This window comes from Tursiops truncatus, chromosome 8, assembly GCF_011762595.2.
Source record: "Tursiops truncatus isolate mTurTru1 chromosome 8, mTurTru1.mat.Y, whole genome shotgun sequence".
NCBI classification, from domain to species: domain Eukaryota; kingdom Metazoa; phylum Chordata; class Mammalia; order Artiodactyla; family Delphinidae; genus Tursiops; species Tursiops truncatus.
Window position 1 is genome coordinate 66498622 of NC_047041.1, and position 22044 is coordinate 66520665.

Sequence of the window (22044 nt, forward strand, 5' to 3'; positions counted from 1 at the left end):
ACTAACATATGGATTGGTAGTTAATTGTGTTTAGTGGCAAGTGCTCTATACAAATTTAAAGTTTGGTATGATCATAATTATGGTCAAATTCATAGGAAAGATGTTGGTATGTCCTTTTGTAATATTTTAGTTATTGGCTGGTAAGATCATGGGTAGTTTAAAAATGCTGGTACTTTTTGTATTTTTCCAAGTTTAAAAAAAAGCATTGTTATTTTTATCATTAGTGGGGAAAAATCATTCAACTAAAATGAACTAATAGTGAGAGAATATGTGGGTGGTCTAGTCTGTACTATGTTTGGGGTAGGAGAGAAGATGGTCTTATTTCAGTGTCTACTGCATATGAGCCACTTTGCTAGGCACAGTCCCATCTTGGCAATGACTTGTTATTGTTGGAAACAACCTGAAACTACATTTGCTTAATCTGGGGGATCAGGTTACTAAAGCACCCTGAATCATGGAGATATGGTCTTGACTTTTCTGAACATTGTTTAATAAATGAATTTAAGGTTAAAAAAAACCAAACCAGTCGTACATTGAGTCATTTTAAATGTGTCTTTTTGACCTTATACCCTTCTCTCCTCCCACACGTAGGCTTATAGTTCCTCTCTTCAGTGGGTTTGTATTGGGCTTAGAGTCTCAGTTCAGTAAAGGCAGCATGAAAGTGCTGAGTTTACATATAACAAGTTTAACTTAAACACTTAAAATTTGTCATTGTTTTCTGTTCCCAGTTTGAAGAAGAAAAGAGAAATTTCAAGAAAATAAGCTTTTCTTATCAAATAATTATTCCAAAGGAAATTAGTAGTATTTGCCCTAGTAGTTAGTACAGATTTATTCCAATCTTATAAGTCAAGAATGGGACGTAGTTTTTAGTTTTAATTTCATTTGGTCCATAGGAATTGTGGAAGGAAACTTAATATTTCATCTAGGCACTGTACTATGTTCCTTAAATAAATTATTACATTTAATTCTCAGGCAGTTCTCTAAGGTGGTTATCTTGTTTTATGAAGAGAATGAGATTTGGAGAAATTAGTAACTTCCCAAAGGCCAGAGAGCTAAGTGGCAGAGCTGGAGATTCCAGTTTGCTTTCTCTGACTCCAGAGCTCATGCATATGAGATGTATGGCAAAAAGGACTTGTTTATTAATACAGACAACTGAAAAAAATGCCACATAGCCTTAGGTATTTAGTAACTATTCGTTACTTTAGAAGATGGGACTCTTGCTCTGTGTGTTTGTGCCTGTGACATGGGGTCTTAAATGATAGTGATTTTTGTGTCTTATAGGGTGCGTTATATTTTATTGCTTTAGAGGTGTGTGTTTTCACATTTTAATATTTTTTGAAATGAAGATTTTACGGTGTCTGTATTTTTTAAAAAATGTTTACAAAATGGATACTATGTCTTAAAGTCAAATGTGTCTCAGAATTAAGGAAGTGTGGTATGTGCATATAGTATTCATGTATAACTGTCTTAGCAGTTTGTTTGCATTTTCTACCCAGCCTCCTCCCTTTACTTAGTGTATTGCTTTTTTTTTTTAGTGTGGTAGAATACAGAATTGAAGTGTATATTAATAATAAAATAGTCATTCTCTTTAGGTAGTGAATATTATGGGGTAGGAGGAAGTTTTTTATGTAGAAAATTCACATTGCACTGTGAATGAGCAGATCTGAATTTTACTTTTGGTTTTGTTAGCAACTTGATGTGTAACTTGAGGCAAGTCACTTCCCCTCTCTGAGCTTTAGTTTCCTCATCTGTAGAATAGAGTGGGAAGGGGAACTTTTAGACCTGTCTAGCTTAAAGAAACTGTATGCCTTCTTTCTAATTAAAAATGTGAATGCCTTAGAGCCCTTTCTTAAAATACTGTATTTGTTGCTTTTTACTATTTTTTCTTTCCCTTTATCTCCCTTTCTTCCCTCCCTGCCCTTTTTCCCATGGATCCTTGAGGGTATTGTCAGATTCTTAATTTATTAGAGAGTATGAATTACTTTTTATATCCTCCATTTATCAAGACAGGGTATCTGAGAAAAGTAGGTAACCAGTAAGTAGTGAATGAATGAATATGTTTTATCTGGGTTAATAAAAGAATTGTTTAAATAAAATACCATCAAAGAGTTGTTGAAGTTTCATTGAAGGATAGTACTGCTGCCTTTCACATAAAGAATGAAATGTGTTTAGCAAAGTAACTGCTCTCTACTGGGCAGATGTACAAAGAGGAAAGCTCCTGCACCTGTCTTTAAGAAGCTCTCTGTTCTAATAGGCGAGGCCAATGTCTTTAAACTTTGTATTATGGAAAATTGCAAACATAAAAATATAATAATATGCATATCACCAGCTTTAACATTTTTCAACTTGTGGTCAATCTTGTTTTTTCTGTATCTCCACCCACTCCCCTCCTCCTTCTTAATTTTGAAACAAGTCCCTAGACATTTTTACCTGTTATTACCATACAGCATGATAAATGCAACAATAGACATGCTAATCTAAGTGAAGTGGAAATTTCTTCATATAAATATATTTGAGACTTGTATATTATACTGTTCTGAGCAAGAGAAATTAGATATAATAATCTACTGTAGGACAGGGATAAGTAGTTGGAGAGACTGAATATACATGTATAAAACAGAATGTAGCAACGTAAGATCATATGCCAGTATTAGAGATTCTAAATGGGAAATGACATTGGTGGAGTGTGTGTGTGCATGTGTTTAAGTTTTAACTGTTTGACAGTTTTAAGATTGCTTTGAGATATCTAGTCTAGATCATTCTTGTTCTTTATGGAATTTTTGCCAAAAGTGTTGGCATGGCAGCCACATGAGTAATCCTTCTTGAATGTAAGGAATTCTTACCACTATATCTTATTATTTTGGAGTATTGACTTAAAAACTTTGAACTATTAACTGAGAATTAAAATCTTAAAATATATCCCATGATGCAGAGTCTTAGTCAAAGGTCATAAACTTCTTTGAGCATCTCAGAGCTTTGTGCTATCTCTTCTCCTCAGAAAAAATATACATATACACTTAGTTTTTCTAATAATTTCAGGAGGCTAATAATAAGACTTTCAAAACCCATTCAGATATCTTTGAAGGTTTACAGATTCTGGTTTAATAATCCATTCTTTAATGTATAGGCAGATAGCATACTGCTAAAATTCAACTTTATTTATTTCTTTGTGCTTTTCACCTTCTACATATAAGTGTTTTTGGTTTTTTTAACTTTAAACAATTTTTATTACACAAACGTTGTCACATAATTGGATATTGCTCTACTCTGTACACAATTATTCTTACTCTCCACAGAAAGGCTGCTTCTTAGCTTCTCATCTGTTGATGGCAATCACTAAAATCCTGATTTTAATAGAATAGTAGTAAAAATGCCTCAGTGATTTAAGTTGAAAGCAGTACATTGGTACATGGCTCTTATACTCATTTACCAGGAATGTGCAAATGTCTTTATTCAAAAATACAAAATAAATTATCTGTAGGTATGGACAATGACAGCAGTAAACCATTCTGTGTTGTCAACTGAAACCAGTAACTGATGGTTATAGTGATTTTCTTAAACATCAGCCAGCCTTTTCTTCAGTCATCTCCTTCAACTGACCTCTCTTAAAGTTATTGGTGAGGAACGCTGCCTTGAGCTTCCTTTCACATCTCATTAATGATGGTAAAGCACTATTCTAGGAATTAGGACATGCCACCTCCCATCCCACCTCCCATCCCACCCATTCCGCCCATTCCAGGATCCTTCTCTTCTTTAGGAATTTCTGTGACTACGACTTCTACTGTAGTTAACAGAGAGGCCACTCCAGCAGCATCCAGTAAGGCACTTCTTACAACCTTAGTTGGATCAGTGATTCCTTTTTCCACCATATTCACAAAATCTCCAAGCATAGCGTCATAACCAACTTCTGAAGAACTTTGCAAAATTTTCTCAACTATCAGTGATCCTTCGACACCTGCATTCTTAGCAGTGGTCATTGAAGGAATTTTGAGTCAAACAAGTGTTTTTCATTATTGAGTGAAATTATAAAATTCATTATGCAATGCCTAATTTTTTAAAAGACCAATTCTTAATTGCATTCTTGGGGGAAAACAAGCTGTAGCCAGTTTGAATATGTAGGAATGATTTTACCAAAGATTTTGGAATAAGTGTATGGAACTTTATATAATGGCTTCTATCCATCCTGAATTAAGATGAAGTAGAATATGATTTAAGAATGAATAAATACATAAATACCACTTTTTCAGAGGTAAAGGAAAATCTTCTTTGACCTCTCTTGCCCTTAAATAGTTAAGATCTGTGGAGGAAAGGATCTGTTAAAGTATTTTGAGGTTCACATTTGTGTTAAAACAACTCCTAGATATGATACACAGAGGCTTAGAAACATGTATTGGTCTGACAGAGGATTGATTCTCTGTAGAGCCCTGAGATCATAAGTGTTTATTGTCCATCTAGTTTGAAGGATGGGCCTAAATATATTTCTTAGAAGTATGGTTTTTTTTTTAACATCTTTATTGGAGTATAATTGCTTTACAATGGTGTGTTAGTTTCTGCTGTATAACAAAATGAATCAGCTATATGTATGCATATATCCCCATATCCCCTCCCTCTTGCGTCTGCCTCCCACCCTCCCTATCCCACCCCTGTAGGTGGTCACAAAGCACTGAGCTGATCTCCCCTTGCGATGCGCCTGCTTCCCACTAGCTATCGATTTTACATTTGGTAGTGTATATGTGTCAGTGCTACTCTTTCACTTTGTCCCAGCTTACCCTTCCCCCTCCTCGTGTCCTCAAGTCCATTCTCTACATCTGCATCTTTATTCCTGTCCTGCCCCTGGGTTCATCAGAACCTTTTTTTTTTTTTTTAGATTCCATATATATGTGTTAGCATACGGTATTTGTTTTTCTCTTTTTGACTTACTTCATTCTGTATGACAGACTCTAGGTCCATCTACCTCACTACAAATAACTCAATTTCGTTTCTTTTTATGGCTGAGTAATATTCCATTGTATATATGTGCCACATCTTCTTTATCCATTTGTCAGTGGACACTTAGGTTGCTTCCATGTCCTGGCTATTGTAAATAGTGCTGCAGTGAACATTGTGGTACATGACTCTTTGAATTATGGTTTTATCAGGGTATATGCCCAGTAGTAGGATTGCTGGGTCGTATGGTAGTTCTATTTTTAGTTTTTTAAGGAACCTCCATACTGTTCTTCATAGTGGGTGTATCAATTTACATTCCCACCAACAGTGCAAGAGGGTTCCCTTTTCTCCACACTCTCTTCAGCATTTATTGTTTGAGGATTTTTTTTTTGATGATGGCCATTCTGACCAGTGTGAAGTGAGAAGTATGGGGTTTTAAAAATTTGTGGATTGTACCTAAAATATAATCGTAATAATGGTTATTAGCATAAGCAGAATCCTTAGGAGATAGGAACAGATCAGTTAGCTGCTAAATGAGACATTTGACTGCAGAGCAGAGCATAGGTTGTTTGAAGATCAGTGAATATTAGGTGTATGGCTTTAAAGTGATAACCTTGTGACCCATTGGAGTTAATAATTTTCTGAGTATCTAATGTATTACTAGGAAATAAACTTATTCTAATATACAGTAATACATAGACTTTGAGAGCTAGAAGAGGATTTATCCATCAGTGATTTAGCCTCCCCTTCAGTGAATTTTATGACTGATCAGAGCAATTAATTGACTTGCCCAAGGTCACGTGGTTAGTGGCAGTCACAACAGTGTAGTCTGTTGCTCTTATTTATCTTGGCTGTCTTTTTGTTCTGGATCTCAGTTTCTGGAGAAGGAAATATCTTGACAGAGTTTTTAGCATTGTGACTTTGATTCTCAATTGATAAATTGACTAAGAATTCGCTGGGCTTCTTAGATGCGTTAAGTCAGTTTCAGAGCTGGAAAGAGATTCTAAGAATCCACAAAGTCATCAAACACTTCCCTCCTGTTTTCTGTACCTTTCTATGCTTGACAGCATTTTGTTTGTTGCAAGCTTTACATAAGAACCTGGCAAGGTTTTAAAGCTAGACCAGGAAGATTTTTGAGAAGAGGCTTTGTTATGGGATTCAGTTGTTTAAAGAGATTCCTGGAAGCTTCCTCCTCAAAACTAGAGACTGGAGGGATCATTGACATTCAAGTTCAGAGAAGTTTCTATTACTTCCACGAAGGGCTCTGATTCCAAGTCCTAATGCCACATTTGGTTGGTGTGGACCTGGTGACCAGGGAGAAGACCTGCGCCTATAGCTGGGGTAAAGACCTTTAGAACGGTGACCCTCCAGCTTTTTTAATCCCGGCCCTTTAGCTGGGTCATTCTTTAGCTCAGTAATTCCCATTTTCTAGTGGAGTAATAACAACTAAATTGTCAAGGTATAAGCATTTTGGGGGAGAGAGGGACTTTCTTCAGCAGTTAGGGAAATGGATGGTTCCTATTTGAATCACAAAAAATATACTTATCTTAAAGTCTAGACTAGTTAGAAAACTGTAGGTCTCAAATTCTAGTGATGGAATTATATAACACATTCTCCTGGTTTAATAAAACAACTAAAATGATAATAATTAAGCTCAACTTAATTAGAAGTAAGAATAATGATAATTGAAAACCATGACCAGTTTCACTGACAATGATTGATTGCTCCTCTTGAAAATTACAGAATTCCAGTTTTGAGTGTGCATATTTGGAGCATTGTGAGTTGCAGCAAGCAGAGTTATTAATTGTATACAAACTGAAGTTTTCGGTACATTCTAATAACATACTCATATTTGCAACTCTTAATAACTGGCTTTATAGTTTATTCATAAGTAGCCTTGTGGATCAATGGAAGGTCATGCTTTCTAAATCATTTGTAGACCATGGGAGGTTTGGTCCATGTTTGTATAGTCATTACCTTAGAAGGCTGATGTGGCAATAATGAGCTTTTCAGGAGCATTGTTTCCCTAGCGGTGTTGGGAAATTGGTGAAAGCCCAGCCTTAAAAAGAGGTCAGATGAACCGGTTTGCAGGGCAGAAATTGAGACATAGATGTAGAGAACAAACGTATGGACACCAAGGGGGGAAAGCGGCGGGGGGGTGGTGGGGTGTGTGTGATGAATTGGGCGATTGGGATTGACATGTATACACTAATATGTATAACATGGATAACTAATAAGAACCTGCTGTATAAAAAAAAATTAAATTAAAAAAAGAGGTCTAGGAGTTTCTTTACCTCAGTACATTTTGTAGGTCTTTGATATGCTAATGCACTTTGTAGCTCTCCTGGTTGGGGATAAAATGTACAGCATCGCAGCCCCATTTACCACAATTTGGAAAATGCTGCCTTGGTGGACTAGAGCCTGTTTTTAGGTTCAGCCTTGGGAACAGATTCAGAAGGCTTCATAAGAAAGTGACACAAGAGAAATGGAGAGGAAATAACAGCATACAGCAGGAACTTCAAAGCACTTTTCCGTAGTTAAGAGTTGCAGGTTATTTGCTATAATAATCAGACTGAGTATAAACAGCTTTCAAACAAAGTCTACTTCTGTAACCAGTGAAATACCTGATTCTAACAACTTGTTCTTAAAGTTACTAATCTTCATGAATAGGCTTTGGTAGTTTTAAATCAGACCACACAAGATACATGATTAGTAATCTGCCTGAGTCAATTTTTTGGGTAAACTTGTATGTGTACGTCTACATGTAATGTTCGCGGTATACATGGAACATTTTCATGTTAAAATCAATTTTGCTGAGTAATTTGAAATGTGTATATATTTTCACGTAAAAGTTCTTAGTTTATTAATCGTCTCATGAAAAATCTGCACAGTCACCACAGATACAATCACTGCAGAGTCTTTACTCCTTCTGTTGTCCAATCTACAGCTCACTTTTTCCCAGCACCAACATTGCCTTTGCAGTCCTCTTGACTTTCTTCATTCTGTTCTTCGTTCCTTTTGCTGTTTCCTTGAGGTGTTTTTCTTAATGCAGGCCATGTCTTGCATGTCTATGTTAGGGTTCATTTTTCTTTCTGTAGTCCAACGAATCGTAAATCCTGCCAAAGCCAGTTGTCTTGCCACTGCCAAAATGGATTCTGAATCCACATCCAAAGATGACATCTGGTGTGGTCTTGTACATTTTGGCTAGTTTTTCCTGAATATCTCTCTAAGCTACTTTTGCCTTCCCAGGGTGAAGGATGTCGACCAATTGTTTCTGCTAAAGTAGTTGGTTGGTCATGAACTTCCTGGTCTGGAGAGCTACTGTGTCATTTATGATGGTTGCTGATCTTCAAGCAGCCAGAGAAGAAAAGAGTGAAATATTTTTATATTAATTCTTAGGTATATTATGGAATCAGATGCACAACTTTAATGAGTTTTTAAGCAAAATGGGATATTTCGATTTCTGTGTTGTATTGGAGAAGTTTAAGAAGCCTTATCTTTGCTAATACACTTAAAATACTAGTATGCCTTTGTATATTGTATTTCACTTTTTTGAGTCTGAAAGTGTTAGGATAAAAATTACAATATTTAACATGAAAACATTTTTATTAAGGTAAGGCATCTGTAGCACAATAGTTGATCTAAAGAAAATCATGTATGACTTTTGGAGGTTACTTTTTTAAGATTGTTTTCTCCCAGAATGGAATTGGATACATGTTTTTGCAAGCTGTGGAACTGTTTATTACCAAACTGTGTTAACAAGAGCACAGCCCTTCTTCTGTAGGCTTTACAGTAGAGAAGTTACCCTACTGGTATACAAGCCTCGAGGACAGAAACAAAGAAAAATGGGTATTGCTAAAAAATTTAAGTTTTCTTGTCAGCAAATAATTTTAATGCTGTAGAATTGACATTTCCTCTCTGATGAAGTAGAACTTGACTTTTAAGGATGTTTTTGTGTTTGATTTTTACATCACTCAAAGGAATTCTGAGTCTGATTTTTCTTAACGTTTAATATTTTCCAGGATAATGAGGTTTTAGAGGCATTTTAACTTGCCAAAGTGCCATGCTTACGGAGTAACATCAGTATACAAAATAGTTGTGTAGTGCCCTAAGAACTAACGAACCTACTGAGATTCCTTACCAAGATGTGTCGTAGAAATTGGGGAAGATTGGATATAGAGAGTTAAATATTGGCATATCAATGTCTGTGTAGGCAAACAGAGTGGCCATTATATTCACTTCAATGGGTGCTTACAACAGGGTTGGACACTAGCATCTTTTATTGAAAACCAAGATGCTAGAGTTATTCTTTTGTTTGTTGAAAAATGCTTTGTAAGCCTTAATTTTTGAAAAGAAAAAGGAACCCACTATTCTTATCAACTTGTACATTTTGAGTTTGCATTTTTTAATCCTTCTTTTGTTGTTTACAGTTCACTTGCAGAGGTTTTCTTTTATGTTGTCTTAATCAAAACACTAAATATTCTAGAGTTATTAAAATATAGTAAAAAGACGCTATACCAGTGGTTCCCGATATGCCTCCAGATGAGAGTCTATCAAAAATTTTAAAAGAAAATATATGCTTACCTATAATATGAGGCCTCTTAATAGTCTAACTAAAATGAGTTGGCTTGTTTTTGGCTGCAAGTATGTCAACTCCAAGTGGAAATCTACTGGTTATAAGTTCACAATTAAGTGAATATGGGAAAGTGAAATTTTTATTCAGTGAATGAGATTATTTGGTGGGCAAAATCAGTTGACCCTGAAGCAGCAGTGGAAGTTATGGGTGCCAGTCTTCCTAGAAGTCAAAAAAATCTGTGTGTAATTTTACAGTTGGCTCTCTGTATCTGTGGTTCTGCCTCCTCAGGTTCAACCAACTGCAGGTTGTATAATGCTGTAATATGCATTTGTTGAAAAAAATCTGTGCATAAGTACACCCATGTAGTTTAAACCTGTGTTGTTCAAGGATCATCTGTACTTAGAAGTATGAGGCCCATGGGGCCATTTTTTTTTAAGCCATTTTGGGTAACTTGAACATGGATTAAATGGGTTACCGAACCAGGTTTGTTTGCCTGATGTGCAGCAAGCCAAACGCTGAGACACCGAGGTTTGCAGCAGAGAAAGGGTTTATTCAGGAGACAGCCAAGTGAGGAGACAGGAGACAGGAGAGCAGATCTCAGATCTGCCTCCCTGAAGGCAAGGGGTTTGAAATATTTATGGGATAAAGAAGCAGGGTGATATTAGGCATGGGGAAAGGTGATTGGAGGTAGGGAAAAGGTGAGGTAATTGGTGTTCTTTGCAGGCATATCTGAGTTACATGCTTCTTCTTGAGATGCATGTTCAAAAATGGAGGCACTTAGCATGATCTGAGGGTGGAGTTTTGAGTCCTCTGATGTCAAAAGGTCATTTATTGGACACCTTTGCAGGCCCAGTTTTAGGGTCAGTGGTCCCAACCAAAAATCTTAGCTGGCTTGAACTGGATAAGAGCTGACTCCAAGTTTCTGGAAAACAGCATAAGCCCCCAATACTGTAGGGACCCATACGACAGAGGTGTTATCTATAGGTGGTGGTTAAGGAGCCAAAAGAAATAATTAAGATGAGCTTGATCAGTGAAAGCATATTACAATCAGGGGGGTTTTTAATAAGCTGTTCCCTTAGCTGCTGTTCTGTAAGACAAGCTCAAGAATTTCTTTTAGTCATCAGTTTCTGTTAACCTATGGGACAGTTTCAAATGGTTGACCATCTCAGGAGTAATGAGCAGTTACTTTACCATATTCTTTGTGGCAGATTGTATTTTCTAAAAGTAGTTGTAACAATGTGTCCCTTCTCACATGTTCTTGTGACCTTGACCATTCTCTCATCCTGAGGTGGAGTTATGTTCCCTTCCCTTGAATTTGGGTGTTCTTGTGAATCACTTGTGAGCAATAAGGTGAGGTCAGAAAAGGTGAGCTTCCATCCAGCTCACCAAAATACTGGTCTTGAAGTCTTCAATAGCTTTTCATCAGTATAGCCTGAGATTTCCATGCTATAAGGAAACCCAGACTGCCTCATGTGGACAGACCATGTGAAGAGGCTCTAAGATAGGAGCTAGAACTGTTCAGCTAAAACTGCTTATTTGAGCCATTCCCAAATTCCTAACTCTCAGAAACTATGAGAGAGAATAAAAATGATTATTGTTGCTTTAAGATGTTGTTTTAGAGTGATTTTGTTACATAGCAATAGATAATCAGAACACTACTTTCCCTGAATCTGCTACTATATACTGAGATTTGTCAGTGTACAGATGTACAGTTAGTGATATACCGCAATGATTTGTTCTGGGATCTGAACATTAACTTTATTTTGGTCTTTACCTTTGATATATAAAGCTTTTTTTCTATCATTCTTTCCTGTACCCATTTGGAAAAGCCATTCCATCCTTAACTATTTAGTAGAATGTATTTTGGTAATTGAAACTGTCATGTTTGTTGGAAAGTGTCCATGATATGTTTATTATGTCATGAGAGCATATGATCATCTTTAGAAGGCCTTTTGCTCTGTACCTTAATTTTAGTTACTATGGTATTTGGCCTTCTCTTAGTTTCCTAGGGCTGCTGTAACAAAGTACTACAAACTGGGTGGCTTAAAACAACAGATATTTATTGTCTCACAGTTCTGGAGGTTAGAAGCCCAAAATCCATGCTCTGTCCGAAACCTGTGAGGGAATTCTTCCTTGCCTCTTCCTAGTTTTTTCTTAGCAATTTTGATATTCCTTGGCTTGTAGCTGTGTAATTCCAGTCTCTGCTTTTGTTGTCAGGTGGAGTTCTCCCTGTGTATATCTATGTCTTTACATGCCTCTCCTCTTATAAGGACACCAGTGATGTTGGATTAGAGACCCATTCTGCTCCAGTGTTATATCATTTACCTTAACTAATTACACCTTCAACAACCCCATTTCCAAATAAGGTCACATTCTGAAGTCCTAGGGATTAGGATTTCAACATATCTTTTTAGGGGGAACACAGTTCAATCCATAACAGGCTTCAAGGGAGATTGATATAATTATGTGTTAACCATTTAAACATTTTTACTCCAGATTAGATGTGAATGGGGTTTTTAGTCAGTGACCATGAAGCTCTATTCTCTGCAGTTTAGGTCCCCTTTCTCTCTAGGATACATACATACTACACATAAAATTTGATAGTAGTTTTTTACTGTTTACGCTCATTGACCCTTTTGAGAATCTGATAAGAACAGTGGATTTTTCCTCTAGAAAAAATGTACAGATATATGCACGGGAGTGCACACTTGTACACACACACATAAACACACTCAAAACAATATTTTGCATGAAACTTTAACACGTTCTTGGATTTCCCCGCCACCCCCCAAGCCTGTTCATGAACTTCTGGATTAGAGAGTTATTAATTCCCATCAGTTACAGATACCTAATTTCTATTTCCCTTTTAGTGGAAAAGCAAACGAAAAGGAAAAATAATGAGGAAGCAGAAGTAATGTATATGGAATCCCCTCATGGTCATTGTAGCTCAGTGCAGCTTTTTGGGGAATTTTCATAATTCTGTGATATTTGCCATGTGCGTAGTCTCTTTTCTGCTTCCATTTCCGTTCCCTTAGCCATGTATTATAACCTTTGGCTACATAAAATTATAAGTAACGTTATACTTTTATGTAGAAAAGAATAATCTATGTAGTTTTAGACCTGTACACAGTATATAAACAAAGCTTTGTATCCTGCAACAGTGTTGGGTTAACTCTTGACCTCTTTAAATTCTGTGTTATTTTTTGATTATTATATCAAGATTTTTTTGAACATGGTAGCGGTCTAGGGTTTCTGAGTCTGCGACAGGATTATATTCTGTGCTCTTCTTCACTTGTACCCTTTTCTCCAAAATAATATCGCCCAAGCTTCACCCCTGAACATCTCATCTTAATGGGCTCTCTTTTTAAAAATACGTATTTTTAGGTACACCTTGAAAAAGGCTAAAGATCATGTCTTTGTGTTGTGTTTAGTCTCTGACATATCTGTGTTTCTGAAGCCTGTCATTCATTTATTGTTTTTGTTTTGAAAATATTATATCAATTATTTACTGTCCATTTTAGAGTGATATGCATAGTAACTCTAGTAATAGTGAAATCATAGGCAATGGATATTTAGACTGTGCTGGTTTCCCATTGATGCTTTTCTTAGTAGTTCATTTTTCTGAATGTGGAATATTCAGAATCTTTATTTAGAACAGGGGTTGGCAAACTGTGACCTGCAAACTGTTTTCCTGTCTTTGTGAATAAAGTTTTATTGAGACAGAGCCATGCCCATTTGTTTACTTACTGTTCATGGCTGATTTTGTGCCCCAAATGGCAGAATGGAGTAGTTGCTACTAAGATTGTATGGCCCACAAGCTGAAAATATTTACTACTTGACCCTTTACAGAAACCTTTGCCAACTCTTGGTTTCGAATATTTTGGAATTAATTCCCCCTCTTTTAAGGATATTTGAAATTCTTTTATTTATTTTACTTCTTCAGCCATGGAATCTAAGGGATATTAAAAGACCATTTAGCTCAGCATTCTATCTACTGCTGCTTGAATTTCCTCCAGTACTCCTGCCAAGTGGTCCTCCAGCTTAGAGGTGTAGTAGGATTATGAGACAAAACAGCATTGGATGTGTCTGTGTTAAACACAGAATTGCCCCTGATTGGGAGTCAATCAGTGACTCTCAATAAAAAGATAGATGAAATAGCTTATTCTTTGTCTCTTTGCTCTCCCCACTGTCTCCATTGGTAGGTTATTTACTTTGGGTTTGTTTACGTGCTAGAGGCACAGAGGAGTCACTTTGTAAGAGGAAGACAACTAAGTAGATCCTACTTTAAGGTGTAGCTGTAGGTGGAAATTTATAGGAAGCTGGAATGAACGTTTAGACATTGTCTAGAGATTTTCATGTTCAGTGCTTAGTTTCCCTAAATTTATAGCAGCTAAAACAAGGAACTAAGAGTTCTTACAATTACCTTTTGTCAGTTTTTACTGTATGTTCAATAAATACTGGTGCAGAAAGAAACATATAGGTAGAGCCAGTCTCACTGCAGAACTTCACCTCAGAACTGTGTTTGGTAATTCTGTGTACTTGACTCCTTGGTGAACATGGTGAGCGTAGGGGTCCTCTCAGGAGATGGGAGAGAGTGGTATCTGATCCAAAGATCAACATTATCCAGACGGGGGAAGAATTTCTCACATTCCATTTAGGAAATCCAGCCTGCTAAAGTCTTGTTAAACAACAGTTTCATAGTTAAAACATCATCTGGTTTTTAATCTAGTAGGTTTGCCATCTAATAAAGAAATGAAATAAAAACTCAAGTAATAAAGATTAGCAGAAGAAAGATATTACACTTTTTTTCTTAACACAATGCTCATCTTTTATTTTTCACTTTAGAAAAGATTTTTCGTACTTTTTTTCTCATAGATGAAAGTGAGTTTGTAAATTGTTAGAGGACAAAAGATAGTATAGACTGGCTAATTGATGGGAAAATATACGCTTTCAAATTTTTTTTGGTACCTTCTGATTTTTCTATTTACAGGCTCTACCTGTATGTTTCTTTCTGCACCAGTAGTTTAAAATATATAACACATGCACTTTGTACATAATTTTAAATTGTGCAAAAGGATATATAGTGTGTATAGTGAAAAGCAAATGCCCGTCATTTCTGTTCCCTAGTTATCCAGTTCTCCCTCCCAGAGGCAACCATTATTACCAGTTTTCTGGCTTTTTTGCCAGAAAAATCTGTGTGTTTATAAACATATGCATTCATTTTTTCATTCCTTTTCCATAAAAGGTGGTATATCATACAGAATATTACATCTTGGCTTTTAAAGTTAATCATGAATGCTGTGTTTCATATCAGTATAAGTTGAACCACCTCTTTCCTTCTTTAGTCCTCAGAGGTTTGGTTTAAACCTACTTCTCCTAAAATCATTAATTTCCTTCCCAGAATTAAAAAAATGGGTATATGTGCATGTGACTGTAACAGTATACAGTCCAGAGATAAAGTAGCTATTATTTTTACTTTGGTAATAAAAATTTTTTCCTAGTCTAAAAATTACACTCATAACTAAATGATTATTTCCATAAAAAAAGATAATTAAAGTTTTTTAGACTGAAATATTACAGATCAGACTGACTGCTGAGGGACCACAGAGAAATCACTGCCAAAGAAGTATGGGGAAGATGAATAAGGAAATGTAATTATGTGCCCAGCCTTAATCCTTACACAGATGCTATGAAGTGAAGGGGTGGGGATGTATATGCTGTCTATATGTTTTAGAAATGAGGAAACTACAGAAACAAACAGATAAGTAAGCTCACCCCCAAGATAAATGAATGAGCCTGGATTCCAGCCCAGCCCTGCTAGGTCCCCACTACATCATGGTATTGGGTTATCTGAAAGGCTTGTTTCCACAAAGGGGGCCTACCTTGTTTATCAGGAAGCAGTTTATAACAGGGCCGGATTCAATAGAGTACTGAAAATGGCTTCACTAGAGACTTAATTTCTTAATAGCTTATGTAAGGGAGGAAGACTTTTCTTCTATCCTTTTATGTTCTAGGACTGATGCCTGCAAATTAAACTGACAAAAGACATTAATAGAAAAGGCATATGTATATTTTTAAAATGTGCGTAAAGGCTTCACAGAAAAGTGAAAACCCAAAGAAAGATGGTTAGACTTGAGAGCTTATATACCATATTAACAAAGGGTTATAAATTATGGAGAAGTGACTAGACAAAGGAAAAGGAGTTTGGGCTTCTAGGGGCAATAAATTGTGGGAAGGTAAATATGTGGGAAAACTAATAGAAGGTATTGGTTGCTAACATTCCATCTTCTTCATGGCCATAAAACTCACCCAGAGAGTCCTCATTATGGCAGCCCTCATTTCTTGGAAGTTTCTGCTTTTAATCAGATGAGGGAAGCTCTGAGAAGAATTCTTTCTGCATCTGTTGAATCTCAGTTCCTTCAGCTCAAAGTAACCCATGTGCTATTAGTGATAAGCTTTGGGGTGTAAATTCTGATCCCATACTCCCTTACACAGAACTCACTGTTTTTCAAAGGTAGGTAAGTGTGATACATAGTATATATATTGGTACAGATATTTGCATATATTGGTATAGATATTTATAGAAACATGTTTGAATTTTGTTATTAATCTTAAGCAAGACCTTAAGAAGCTCTCAGAGCTTCTTGTCTTTACCTTATCTTATTACCTTTACTGCCTTGAGTTTTTTGTTTCTAGTCTTCCAATAAATTTACCTTATCTTATTACCTTTACTGCCTTGAGTTTTTTGTTTCTAGTCTTCCAATAAATAGTTCTGTTTAGAAAAGGTCTTTCAGTGGGTCGGGTAGAGTAGAGTTGGAAATAAATCCACTAACCTTCGATAAGTGTGTATTTCTTAACCTGAGAATGATGTCTTTTTATTCAAACTGATAGTGGCAATAATTAAGTCCGCTTTGGTGTTCTTGTGAGTCGAGTTCTAAGTTTGGCAACAGACCTTTTCCTTTCTCATTCTCTTTGTTGGGTGCCTCTGGAAATGGCCTTCAGGGAAATACTGGTAAAGTCTAATTGCTCTTGAGCTTTAATTGTTTAAGAGTCTACCTGAACCAGTTAATAGTCTCATTTCTAAACTGTGTTGCTTAATTGGCCCATCAGCTTTTACTGTGAAATGATGTGGAGTTTTAAGGATTTTTCAGCCAGAATTTGCCTTATTTCATATGCTAAAATTTTCTGTGGAGCAGGTTCTTGACTGTTATATGCCAAGAAGACCCTGTAGTAAAGATACTGTCCATTTCCTCTTATAGTGAATCATACAACTTTAGAAATGGAAAGGAAGACCATCTGTTCCAGCCTCTTCACTTTCCTGCAACTTCTCTTTCAGTGTTATGCACTCACTCCTTACCCATGAGTTGATGCCTTTACCTCACTGTAGGACAAGTGGAAACTTCTTATACTCTCTATAAATGTGGAATTTAGTTAGAAGATACTGGTTTAAATTTGCCTCTGTCTATATATAGGTGCTGAGTGACCTTAGGCAAGAAAAATTATTAAGAAGACTTGTAGGAAATTGTATTGGAAAGCATGAGAGATGTAGTTTTTTGTGCTTAATCGCTCCTTTTCCTGTCTTCCTTTTATTATTTATTTTTCTCATCACTAATGACTTCTGTAAAGCTTTGCTTCAAGCCCATGGACCCACCTCGTTCCTCTCACCATATCCTAATCTCCATGTACTTTGTTCACATTTGTCTTTCTGCTTAGCAAGTTTCTGAAACAACTACTTGACAGTATATTAAAAGTTTTAATTAATTTGAGTTGTTTTTAGCGGTAATATAGGCAAAGGAATTCCCATTTCTTGGCACTAAAGAGCTGCTTTTTTTGGCAGATTTTTGTCGTTTTCATGTTACTGTAATACCCCAGTCTCTCACTTTGATTGCTTTGTCTATTTAAAGAACTCTTTTTTAAAAATTTAAGTTTATATTTTTAGGTTTTTACACATATCCACTCTTTTTTGGATTTTCCTCCCATCTAGGTCACCACAGAACACCGAGTAGAGCTCCCTGTACCACCCAGCAGACTCTCACCAGTCATCCACTTTATACACAGTATAAAGAACTCTTTTTTAAAAAGTTGAAAATGAGAGAAGGAACTTGTCTCTAATTATTTATCTTAACTAGGTTTCTGAAAGTAATGAGACAACATGATTGGCTTTCCATTAATTTTAGGACATATATTAAGAGACTACAATTATGTTACAAGGGTGCAGTTTATATTGATTGGGTGAGTGCTATCTTAGAATTATCTGTGGTTTCTCCATTTACATCCATTCCAGGCTCTTTTTGCCCATGAGCCTGCATGTTCTCCTTTTATAGATAAGGAAACAGGTTAAGAGTAGTAGGTTTATCTTAGGATCTCATGGCTTCAAAGTGGCAGAGCCTGGACCTCAGCCACTAGCAAGTGAAGGTATCTTAGTTTAAGTAGCTTTATAATATGTTCTCTTAATGTAAGTTTATGTGCATAATATAAAACCCACTAGGAAAACCCACTTTAGCAAGAAAGCCTCTAAAGTAATTGTGATATTTGGTACCCACCATTTTGCTGGTCTTCTGAAAGATTTCTGCCTCTTTAACTATTGAACCATAGGATAAGGCACTTTTTGAAGAAAATACCCAGCTGCCACTGCTAGGTGGTGTATCCTGAGGCATCTCAAGAACAGTGAAAATAAATATGAATCATGTTTCACAGCTTCTCTGCCCTGGCACATGGAATAATATTGCTGCTTTTCTCATTACTGCAGTGCTGCAGCTACTTTTTAACAGCTGATAGGAGCTTTAGATATTTTCCTGTGTAAGTAGAATCATACAGTAGGAACCTAAACAGCATGCTCTGGAAGGATTGGCAGCATTTCTTTCCTGGCTTCTGCTTTTCCTGTAGCTTTTGGCCATACTAGCAGGACTATGTGGAAGATGTGATAAGTCTAGACTTTCCTTAAAAGGAGTGCTCATATGCACTTACTTTGCCAGTAAGTTAATAGGGTAAAGTATATTGGTGGGTGGGGGAATCAAGAATACCTGGAGACAGAGTTTAAAAATACTTGGTGCTTGTAAAGTTTTTGGTTGTGTTGTGATAAAGTTGGGGAGCTGTGGGAATCTGTTCTTTCTTCCATGAAGAGAACCTTAAGGATAAAATCACATGCAATTAGCTTTAAGCTAGTTACCTGAAACTGGTAAGAAGTAGTTTCATTCTACAACTCTCTTAGCAAATAATCTTTATACTGTTAAGGAGAGAGTATTAAATTCGGTAAAAATTTTCTGTTGTTTGGTTTTAACAGATTTTTATAGGGAGGGTGTCCTGGTAGGTGAGGAAGGGTTGAGCCAATCCTTTTAGGGTTGAGCCAATCACATACTCAGGCTATAAATCCTCAATTATTAAAGGGCAAACTGCTTAGTATCTTTTTCTGTCTTAAATGCATGTGTACACCTGTGGAAAACTTTCTGGTTCCTGGTATCTGGTAGGTGCTTAATAAATATTTCTTGAATAGATTTTTACATATGAAGCTCAGAGAATTAAATAACTTGTTCTAGGTCATGTGTCTAGGACACTGTGTTTAATATATATATTTAGTATGTAATTGTCATTAATACTTACCAGATTTGTTAGGTGTATTGATGCAGAATTATTCTTCATTTCTCCCCTATGACAACATTTTAATGCTCTATAGTTTTAATTAGGTTTGGGGGTCAACGAAGTCTTGAAATAGTCTTATTAGACCTGAAGCAGATTATAAGTAGAGTAACCATACTGTGAAAACTGGAACACTTTTGAGAAGAGGGGGCTCTAATCAAAGTTAAGCTGGAATAATGTGTAAAACCAGGCTTATTCCAGGAAAACCAGGACATATATGGTCACCCTATATTTACTTTTATTTTTTACAGTAAACTTTTTTTTTTTTTTTTTTTTTTGCGCTACGCGGGCCTCTCACTGTTGTGGCCTCTCGCGTTGCGGAGCACAGGCTCCGGACGCGCAGGCTCAGCGGCCATGGCTCACGGGCCCAGCCGCTCCGCGGCATGTGGGGTCTTCCCAGACCCGGGCACGATCCCATGTCCCCTGCAGCGGCAGGTGGACTCTCAACCACTGCGCCACCAGGGAAGCCCTACAGTAAACTTTTTATTGACGTGTAGCATACCTTCAGAAAGTCCATAAATCCTGTGTACAACTTGACGAGTTTTAAAAATGAGCCACCCAGATCAAGAAATAGAACATAACCAGTATCCCAGAAGCCTCCCTCACACCCTTTTTGGTCACTACCTCTTCCTCCCCTGGAATATAACCATTGTTCTGACTTTTAACCGTAGATGATTTTTGCCTGTTTTTGAACTTTATATGCATGATATCATACAGTATACACCTTTTGTGTCTGGCCTCTTTGGCTCAGTGTTCTCTTTGTGAGCCCCATCCATGTGGTGTGTTGGATAATTTCTTCATTCTCATTGTTTTTTAATATTCCATTGTATGAATATACTATAATTTATGTAATATACTATTGACCAGACATTGGGTTTTTAAAATTTTGGGTCAGTAGGAATAGTGCTGCTACAAACATGTAAACATTGTTTATGAGTCTTTTGGTGAACAAATGTACTCATTTCTGTTGGGTATATAATCAGGGATGGAGCTGCTACATCATATGATATGTGATTGTTTAGCTTTATTAGGTTGTACAACTTTTACTAAGTGTTATAACTATCTGTACTTCCTCCAGCAGTAGATGAGAGTTCCATTTTTCTCTCTCTGAAACTTTACCAATACTATGTATTGTCTGTCTTTTTCATTTTAGCCATTCTGGGGACAGTGTACCAGGATCACATTGAGGTTTGATAACTAATGAAGTTCAGCCCTTTTTAAAACTATATTTTATTTTTATTTATTTATTTTTGGTTGTATTGGGTCTTTGTTGCTGTGCGCAGGCTTTCTCCAGTTGTGGGGAGCGGGGGCTACTCTTCATTGCATGCGCGGACTTCTTACTGCAGTGGCTTCTCTTGTTGTGGAGCATAGGCTCTCGGTGCGTGGGCTCAGTAGTTGTGGCACACAGGCATAGTTGCTCCGTGGCATGTGGGATCTTCCCGGACCAGGGATCGAACCCATGTCCCCTGCATTGGCAGGTGGATTCTTAACCACTATGCCACCAGGGAAGTCCTCAGCCCTTTTTTATGTGCTAATTGGCCATTTGGATACTCTCCCTTATGCTTCCTTTTCTGTTCAAGGCTTTCCCATTTTCTATTGTTTTTTTCACTTCTCCTTATTCATTTGTAGTTCTTCATATATTCTGGGTAGTAATCAGTTGTCATTTATACATACTACTGCAAATATCTTTTACCTGTTTTGCCTTTTCTCTCTGTTAATAGTGTTGTGGGATGAACTCAGTTTTAGTGTCTTCCAGTTTATCAATATTTTTCCTTTTTGGTTAGCACTTCTTGTGTCCTATTTAATAAATATTTGCCTACCCCATGATCATGGAGATGTTCTGTGTCATCTTCTAGAATCATAACTATTTTACCTTTCACATTTGGGTGTATAGTCTGTCTGGAATTCATTTTTGTGTGTGGTGTGGTATAGAAGTCAAGATTCATTTTTTGCTATATGGACATCCATTGATTGTACTCTTCTCTTCTTGTCCCAATACCACATTTCTGTAGCTTTATAATACATCTTGTTACATGGTAATATAAGTTCTCCAGCTTTGTTGTTCTTAATGCTTGTCTTGGCTACTCTTGGCCCTTTGTATTTCTGTAACATTTTAGAGTCTTAGTTTCCATACATAAATAAAAACAGCTTAAATTTTGATTGGGATTGTATTGAATCTAAGGAATGTAGTACATCTCTCCATTTATTTAAGTATTGTTCGATTTCTCTCAATGTTTTGTAGTTTTCCATTAGTATCTTTTACATTTATTTCTAATTTTTGGTGTTCTCAAAAAAAAAATAATTCAGGGGCTTCCCTGGTGGTGCAGTGGTTAGGAATCCGCCTGCCAATGCAGGGGACACAGGTTCGAGCCCTGGCCCGGGAAGATGCCACATGCCATGGAGCAGTTAAGCCTGTGCGCCACAACTACTGAGCCTGTGCTCTAGAACCGTGAGCCACAGCTACTGAAACCCATGTGCCTAGAGCCTGTGCTCTGCAACAAGAGAAGCCACCGTAATGAGAAGCCCGTGTACCACAACAAAGACCCAACTCAGCCCCCGCAAAAAATTCGTTGAGGTGAAATTCACATAATATAAAATTAATCATTTTAAAGGGAAAAATTCAATGACATTTGCTACATTCACAATGTTATGCAGCTGCCACCTCTGTCTAGTTCCAGAATCCCTTCACTCCAAAGTAAAGCTCCTGAAGCAGTTTTCCTCCACTGCCCATTCTCTCCACTCTTCAGCTCCTGCCAACCACCAGTCTGCATTGTCTCTATGGATTTATCTATTCTGGATATTTCATAAAAATGAAATCCTATAGTATGTGATCTTCTATATCTGATTTTTTAAACTTAGTATGTTTTTGAGGTTCATCGCCCATTGTAGTACGTGTCAGTACTTCA

The 22044-nt window shown here is 36.7% G+C and overlaps 1 protein-coding gene and 1 pseudogene across 2 annotated transcripts in view; one reads left to right on the top strand and one right to left on the bottom strand.

Moving 5' to 3' along the window:
- The window catches only part of FAR1 (fatty acyl-CoA reductase 1), a 73792-nt gene that overhangs the window by 3450 nt on the left and 48298 nt on the right, over positions 1–22044 (top strand). The window lies entirely within an intron of this gene.
- LOC101316893 (small ribosomal subunit protein eS24 pseudogene) lies at positions 7868–14122 on the bottom strand (annotated as a pseudogene).